The following is a 9,714-nucleotide window of genomic DNA, read 5'->3' as shown; positions in this document are numbered from 1 at the left end:
ACCGGTAGGTATGAATGGCTTATTTATGCTCAACTACTTATATTTTCAGAGGGTCCGTGTTTGTTCACAATAAAAATAAAATCATGAAACAATTAAGCACACAACCAAAAATGTAATCCACTTGACAAGGGTTCAGTTCGTAGGTCATTATTCCAGCAGTTTACCCTTCATACAAAGGAAGGAGGTTACATTTTCAAAATTTGCTAGGATTAAGCAAGTGATTCTTACAGAAGTGGAGGACGTGTAAATGGGATGCAGAAGCAAGCAACCTGTTTGTCATTCCTCTAGGTTCTTACTATTGTCCAAATTTTCTTTTGGGCAAACATTTTCACTAGTGATGGACAACGCTCTCGCTTGAGACTGACGTTGCAGATCTCGAGACTCTCGCGAGAATCCCGAGACCGATCCTCCTGTAGCGCAAGCTGTGCAACGTACCAGTAACTACGACTGTAAACTTGATAGTTATCATTGGCAGTTATTACGAGAAATAACGTTCTCTTACGAAAACGTGTGAGCCAATACATTTTGTCAAAAGCCTGGAAAAGTACTGCATGTTCAACTATGAACCCCTTAATACCATTAATTAAAGTGGAAACAGAACATCTGTATCTTAAACTGTTCACGATTTATTTGGGCTGGACATCTTAGGTGAATTACAATGCATAATTTGTGAATAACTGTAGATAGGATGTACACCTACTTGGATACTAGAGGCGTGCATTATTCGAACCTGAGACGGGGAAGATGTGCTTCGCTACATACGCAACCCCCATTACACATGAGTGGAACATGTAACAGGGGTGATGGGCAACGCTCTCGAGACCGATTCTCGTGTGCTGCGAGCTGTGCGACGTCCCAGTAACTACGAGTGTAAGCTTGATAGTTATCAGCAGCAGTTCTCACATGGAAATGTGTGTGACAATAAATTTTGTCAAAATCCTATGAAAGCACTGCATGTTGAACTATGAGCTCCTTACCATTAACGAAAGTGAATACAGAATGCCAGTATCTTAAACTGTTCACGAGTTATGTCAGGTGGACTTCTTAGTTGAATAACCCGTATAATTTGTTAATAATTGTTATTAGGATGTAATCCTACCTGGATGCCTCACAATCATTGTCGGCAGGGTAGTTTCTTGTGATTCAGACCGGGCCGGAGGTGTTCCGTGACAATTCCTCTTCATTGAATTTGGTAAGTGCCGGATCATCCACGAAGTATATCTGCCGATGTATTTTACTTCTTTTGAATAAGCAACACAGTGGGCTGTGCTACGTGACATCTCTTAAAAAATAACCGACATCCACGACTTATGTTGCGTTCGGACGTTCTCTTCAAGTTGTCGCGTACAATTCGACACAGTTCACATTGCACCGTCATATATCGAAGTACCTACCTAATTATGAGGCGAATATTCTATAGCAATTTAGATTGCACATTCCACTTTAGTGTTGGCTACTGAATGCATGATTCGAAGCAGTGTATTGATTCATTCCAAGTGTCCGAGTGAATCGAATCACAGGAACGAAAGCTAACGGCACACGATTCAGCCTACTCCCAGCGGACAGTGCTGAGTGGTGCACTCACTAGACGTTGACGGGGAGCCGAGCTTCCGCTGCAGCGAGACAGTGAATCATGGCACATTGAAAGAATCGTGAACGAGCGCGGCTCAGTGAGACACAAGATACACACGGCTCCTTATCGGCTCACTGGACACAAATACAATGGACCATTATATTGGTATTATAAATTTACTCATTCGGGATAAATATTTTAGGTTCCCTATGGGAATCAACATCTACATCACTGGACACTGGCGGGTGGCGGAGAGAAGAGCTTCCACTGCAGCGAGACATGGCACACCGAAAGAATCGTGAACGAGCACGGCTCAGTGAGACACAAGATACACACGGGTCCTTATCGGAACGCTGGACACTGGCGAAGAGCCGGGCTTCCTCTGAAGCAATACATACATAGCCATGGTACACTGAAAGAATCGTATGCTAAATGGACCCCAGAGCTCAGCTCATTTGAAAATAATACCCACTTGCATTCACTGTCCTCTTCTTACAGGGAGGTTTAAATAAAGAGATGGATTTATTTTCAGTGTTAAAAAGGTAGTCAAAACATAATTCTAAAGTAGCTAGTAAGTAGGTAGGCTATTAGGTTATACTATTTATTACTTTAATGACTCTTAGTATTATAACTTAGCTGACATTTGACAATTAATTAAACTCGACTCTAGCCTGCCCTATGACTATGAGTCATGCTCATGACCATTCAAAAGTACCTGTTTTATATTGGGAAGAACGGCTCAGTATTGTATCAGTTCGTATGTCACAACGTTGCACAAGACTTCAATAATATGTGGACAGTAAGTGAGCCGACTGACGCAATAACTTAACCAACAGTATGTTGAATCAGAAAACCAGTGGGCTACTGTACATCTTGGGTAGCCTATACAAAATATGACGATTTAAAAAATCCTCTGCTGATAGAAAAATACAGTACATATTTTCAAAAATGACTTAGTGAGTTGGACGTTTGGTTAGTATTGCGTAGCTATGCGCTTGCATTCGCGGGATGGTGGGTTCGAATCCCACCATCGGCAGCCGTTAAGATGGTTTTCCATAGTTTCCCCATTTTTACACCAGGAAATCCTGGGACTGTACCTTAATTAAGGCCATGGCTGCTACCTTCCTAATCCAGGACCTTTTCCATCCTGCATCGCCAGAAACCTTTGATGTATTAGAGTGACTAGCATTTTTTTTTCTAAGAAAGGAGTTTATAGTATGAAGACCAGATGGCAGCAGCGAACAATGAATGCTGTTGCTGCTGTCTTACCATTACATACTACACAGATGCAGTAGGAGCGGTGACTCTAATGTGCTGTGAATCAGATCACTGTATCGATTCAGTAACGTGAACAGAATCAAATGAATCGAATGTCCCATCACTATTCCACTCATGTGTAATGGTGGTTGCATATGCAGCAAGGCGCATCTTGCCTCGCCTCGAGTTCGAATAATGCACGCCTCTGGTATCCAGTTACGTGTACCTACAGTAGCCATCAGATTCTGTACGTAAACCACTCATTCGTGTACCTACCAGTGCATACAATGTCCGAATGCGTATCCTTTATAATTATGTTATACTGCGTCAAAATAGACCTCGGTATAAATGAATGCCCTAGTCGCTTGTTGACACGTATTTACGAAAATGAGAAGGCCCATGGTTGGCTATTCGCATATTCGGAACAAACAACATTCAGCTCCGACTACCTGCAGGCTGCTCGCCGCACATTGTGGGGACAACGCTCTCGAGATTTCTCGCGAGAAATAATGCCTGCGTTAGTCTCGAGAAATCCCGAGACCTCATCTCAGACTGCCCATCACTAATTTTCACACCACCCATAGATTATTTATAACTAGGGATGGTGATTTTTCACAGTAGGGATATTACATAAAATGCCTATAAAGTCAAGTACTTTTGTATTTTTACGTTTCACAGTGTGTAAACCACATTTTAATATGATTTACACACTTATACTAAAATGCAAAACCAGGGACATTTTTTTAAAATTAAATTTTACTTTGTGTTTTCTTTTCTTTTCCTGGGAACTTAAACTGAGGAGTGTGTGCACAAATGCTGTTGGCTGCTAAGCGTAAATGCCCAAGCAACTGGGCAAGGTATTTTAGGTCTTGCCAAGATTGTAGATGCTGTTATTCTTGATCCAACCATCTGATTTGAAAGAGACTTATCCGAGGCCAAGGAAGTTTGCGAGGAAAAGAAGAGCATTTATGAAACATGCATCCCATATCTGAGTGAGAGACTGGTACGTGATAGGTCTGCTATTTGGAAGCATAGGTAGTGTATTTAAGCATATGTGGGAATTCTTGAAGAAGCTTGGAATCCAGCACACGACTTTGGAAAAAATTACAGTGGACATTTTAAAAGATTTGGTGACAATTTTAAATCATTACTTATACTAATAAGTAAAAGAGAAAAAGACCATTGGGCAGACCCAGAGGAAAATGGATAGATCTGGTGAAGAAAGATGTCGAGGAGAGAGGACAAGATTGGGAGAAGATTACGAGAGAACAGTGGTTCATGGATGGACAAAGATGGAGGGGGCTCATTCACTACACCAGGACAACTGGAGATGGTCAACGATGATGATGATTAGGGGAAACCAGGGTAATTAGAGTATGCAGTAATTAGAACATTATCATATGAATACTACTATATGTAGGAAAAAAAATTAAGAAATTGATAGCGAATTACCTTTGTCTCATTTTATTGGTTAACATTGTTATGGAATTTGTAAGTATTCATATTTTGGCATGATAATGTCGTAATTACCCCTGATTCCCCTATGATAATGGTCTAAATTGTAAAAATTTAGGATCCTTGAGATCATTCATGGTTTGTCTTTTGAAAATACTATAGTCAATACAATTTAATTGTGAGTGATAGCAAAACACAAATAACAAAACAAAGTGTTCTGGGATGTTCTATAACTTTCTTGAAAAGTGCCCCTTCTTCTTCTTCATCCATTCCCTTTGCCAGATTCTGTCTGGGTAGGGTAGTGTACCAAAGCCCTCCACCTTACTCTATCTTTCCACCATTCCTCTTCTAGTACTTTATTGCTATCAACTCCTCTATTTGCAATACAGTCCACAACAGAGCTTCTCCATTCTCATTCTAGGACGTCCCCAAGGCCTCCTTCCAGACACTCTATCCATGAATGTTCTCTTTGGTATTCTCTCTCCTGGCATTCTCATTATGTGTCCAAACCATTTTAGCTTTGCTATATCAATCTCTTCTTGATGTTTACACACTCCCACGCTTCTCCTCATTTCGTATTCTATATTGTCTTGTCTTTCCCTGTATGCTCCTCAAGAACCTCATTTCAGCTCCTTGTATCTTACTTTGGTTCCGCTTAGTTAATGTCCAGGCTGCTGTAGCATAGGTCAGTATAGGTTTATAATAGAACGAGTATAAAACCTTCTTGCACTTCATTCGTACATCTTTGTTCCATACAATGTCTCTCACACACTGGTAGAAACTTGCAGACTGCTGTATTCTTAAATCAATTTCTCCATCCAAATTTCCATCTTGTGATATCTCGCTGCCCAAATATTTAAAAAATTTCACTACTTCAAGAGGTTCATTTCCTATTTTTATCACTCCCCTGGATTTTCTGGTAACCCTTATCATGATCAAAGTCTTACTTTTTTGCAGTACTAATCTTCATTCCAAAATTTCTTACCTCCTCACTCCATACATCAAGTTGTGTCTGTACTTCCTCTTCATTATCTCTCCAAACTACAATGTCATCAGCAAAGATCATAGACTTTACTTGTTCGCCCATCATCTTCTCGTTGATATTATGTAGAATTCTATCCATGATGATGATGAAGAGTAAGGGAGACAATACACTTCCCGTCTTAAGCCTGTCTCAACTCTGAACCATTCAGTTTGACCCACTTTGGTTCTAACACAGCTTTCACAGTTTTGATACAATGATGTTACCATCTGCATTGTTTCATTCCCAATCTGTGCCTCTGTCAATGTTTTCCATACCAAATTCCTTGGGACACTGTCATATCCCTTTTCAGTATCTAGAAATGTTACTACCATGTCCTTTCCATATTCCCAGTACCTTTCCACCATTTGACGCAATGTAAATATTGGGTCAAATGTGGACCTGCCTCTTTTGAATCCATACTGGTGTTCTGCCAATTTTCCCTCTACTCCGTCTCTTATTTGTCTATCCAAGATTCTTTCAAGGATCTTAGCTGTATGAGGTATCAGTGTCACTCCTCTGTAATTTTCACATTGCTTCCTGTCACCTTTCTTGAAAACTGGTATAACGACCTCTTTTGTCCACTCTTTTCTCTCCAGATCACTCTGAAGAGTCTATACAACCACTGTAGACCAACTACTGCTGCTGTTATCATTTCTATGGTGACCTTGTCAATTCCAGCTGCCTTGCCTCATTTCATTCTTTTAGTGGCCCAACTCAATCTCTCTCATGGACACCTCATTTTCCTCATCTTCCATCTGCACTAAATCTGGTTCTTTGATTTCTCCTTGTACCGAGGTATTTTGCACGTTGTAAAGCTTTTCAAAGTATTTTCCCCACCTCTGCAATATATCCTGCTTCAGTGTCATCACTTCCTCCTGTTCATTTTTAATGAGGTTAGCACCTTCTCCTGGGTTTTTCTTCTTTTTTACCCACTAGAATAAGATCTCTTTTCCTTTCCAGCTGTATCTTCTTGCAGAGATTCAGTGAATATTTGTCAGCGTTTCATTTTCTCTTCTTGAACCACCTTGGAGCACTCCTCCTTGCAGTGCCTGCATTCTGTTGTTCTGTTTCTCAGCCATCTTTTCCAAGCTTGTTTCTTCCTTTTAACTATATCTTTTATCCTGTCATTCCACCAGGGCATTTCTTGATCTTCGTTGCTGCCTGATACTCTTCCACAGATCTTTTCTGCACTCAACCATGACTGTTTTAAAGTATGCCCATTCTTCTTCGACCCTTCCGATTTCTTCCTTAGGTATATTTGTTTTAATGTGTGTCTGGAACTCTTCATTTCCTTCTCCTGCAATTTCCACACCCTTAGCTTTCTCTGCCTAATCTCGGTCATCTTTTGTATCTTTCCCATCTTTAACTTAGCTATTACAACTGTGATCTCCTTCGAAAGATTCACCTGGGAGGGCTGTTACGTCTACCAACATTTTCCTGTTACCTTTCTTGACCAAAATGTAATCTATCAGAGTTTTGATTTTGTTATCCCAACTATATCTTGTTATCTTCCATTTGTTACCAATGATCAGCTCATTTCTTCTACAAAAGTCTACCAAAATATCTTCAGTCTTGTTTCTCTTCCCATACCCAAATGGACCTATAATCTCCTCATTTCCTTTTCTTTCCTGACCTACTTGGGCATTCATGTCTCCTATGATCACAACTTATTTGTCCTGTATATGGCCTTCCAGATATTTAAGGTATTCCTCTAGATACGTATCTGTATTTCCTGTTTGTGGAGCATACACCTGAATTACACCTGTAACACCAGTTTCAAGTCTCAATCCGACCTTAATCATTCTGTCATTTATGTTTTCCACCAATTCTAGGTATTCCTTTACATCTTTTCTAATTATGTGACCTACACCATTTTTGGCTTCTCTTCCTCCACTATAGTATAAGGTGTATCCTTTCTTTAGTTTCCTCTCACCTTTTCCTTTCCATTTGGTCTCACTGATTCCCAACAATGCTATATCTTTGTCAACCATAAAATCAACAATTTTTAACCACTTTCCCTGTTAGTGTCACTACATTGATTTATTTGGTTGCTGGTCACCCATTTCTCACAGTATCACAAGAATTGCAAGTCGCTTGTGGGGAATGCCCCAGCATTTTGCACGTCGCTTGTGGGGAATGCCCTAGCATTTTCCGAGGCTTCAGTACAAAAAGACCAAAAACAAGAATGTGTCCCTGACTTACATCAATTTTGTATATTTTCTTTTTACTATTCTAGTTTTGCATCAACATGCTCCCTTTTCTGTTATGTTTTAACCTACATCAATTTAAAATAAATGTACAATTTTATTATATTATTTTATTATACGCCATAGATGAAGCATTCATACAACATAAGACGAGGGATTTTTATAAAATGTTTTGACAATACCAATCAAACTATACTCCACCAACACTTATGATGAGAAATACAAATGGAAAACTGGCACATAGTAAGCAAGAGAATGCAGAAATTTTAGCGCAATACTTTCAAGAATTACTTAATAGCGAAGAACCAACACAATACCTAGACTATGACCTTCAGTCAAAAAATAAAACACCATTAGAAAAGGTTATACCACGAGATTACAATGAAAGCCATCGATTCACTTAAAAATTACAGAGCTTCAGGGGAGAATCAACTAACTGCAGAAATATGGAAGAATGCTAATACATAAACCATTCAGAATTTACATAAATACCTCATAGACATTTGGAATACTGAAAAAATGCCCGAAGAGTGGAATATGGCGATAATACACCCTTTACATAAAAAAGGTGATAGATCTGATCCCAACAATTATCGGGGGATATCATTGCTGGATATCACTTACAAATTTTTTTCAAAGTTATTGTACATGAGAATTCAAGAACAACTTGACTGTGAACTTGGAGAATACCAAGGAGGCTTTCATCCAGGGAGAAGTTGTCCAGATCAAATTATCAGTTTAAAGTGGATTATGAAGAATCATAGGGTTATAAACAAAAAGTTAGTTATCACTTTTGTTGATTTTAAAAAGGCATATGATAGTATCCATCGTGAGTCATTATTGAATATCCTAAAAGAATTTGGTTTACATCCAAAACTTATTCGCCTTATTGGAATTACCCTTAAGAACACTAAATCTAAAGTCAGATTTAGAAATGAACTCTCAAAGCCATTTGACATTAATACTGGACTTCGGCAGGGAGATAGACTCTCGCCATTATTGTTTAATTGTGTGTTGGAAAAAATCATGCAGGAATGGAATAAGAAGTGTCAACCTAACAACAAGATTGGCAGAAAAATACGACTCAATTGTTTAGCATTCGCTGATGATCTTGCACTACTTGCTAATGATATGGAAGAAGCTAAATTGCAAATAGAACAACTTGATAACATAGCAAGAAAAGTTGGATTGCAAATTTCATATGAAAAAACAGAAATAATGCCAACCTTCCCTGTTACAGTACCAACCATTACCTAAGCCAATACCAAACAAATTAAAATTGTGAATAAATTTAAATATCTTGGTGAAATTATAACTTGGAACTCCAATGAAAAAGCATCAATAGAAAGCAGAACATTTAAGTTAAAAAAAGTACAACGAATTACATGGCCAATCTCTTTCAATAAATGCCAAACTTCAACATTATTGTTCCGTCATTAAACCTGAAGCGACTTATGCTTGTGAAACACTATTTAAATTGAACACCAAAGCAACAACTGATACACTGCAAAAGGTTGACAGAAGGATACTCAGAACAATCATTAATAAAAAACATCAGGTGGATGGACAATGGAGATTGCCTAATGCAGTGGTTTATAGGGAAAGTGAATCTATAATAGATACGATGAGAAAAAGAAGAATTGCCTTTTTCTGTCATCTTTCTAGATTAAATGATAATAGGATAATAAAACAACTATTTAATTACTTTTGGAAAAGTAAAACAAAACAAAATTGGTTTAAAGAAATTCAGAATGATTTAGAAGAGCTGAATATTACAATGAAGCAAATTGAAAATAGAGAAGAAAAAAGGATTCTCAAGAACAAACAAATAAGATTGTCATTAAAAACTGTACAACAGAAACAGTATGTCATTTATCTGATGAAGAAAGGGCAGCCAGCTCAGCCAGAATGAAGAGGTTTTGGGAAAGGAAGAAGATGATGCAAGCTAAATCTTCAGTTAATTCTTTGTTAACATGAATGTATTTGGGTTTGATTTAAGTGCTCCAATGTGGGCGTAAACTATGTAAATAATAGTAATAATAATAATAATAATAATACCTTATCTATTATTTTAATAGTAGCTCAATGCAAATGTGATTTCAATAGTATCAAAAGACATTACTTATTTAGCATAATTAACTCAAATTCTATGTCTTCTCTGAAACACAACGAACCTTACAAATGTATAAAAACTACAG

The sequence above is a fragment of the Anabrus simplex genome, chromosome X (genome assembly GCF_040414725.1).
Source record: "Anabrus simplex isolate iqAnaSimp1 chromosome X, ASM4041472v1, whole genome shotgun sequence".
NCBI lineage: Eukaryota > Metazoa > Arthropoda > Insecta > Orthoptera > Tettigoniidae > Anabrus > Anabrus simplex.
Note: the sequence above shows the minus strand (reverse complement) of the source record.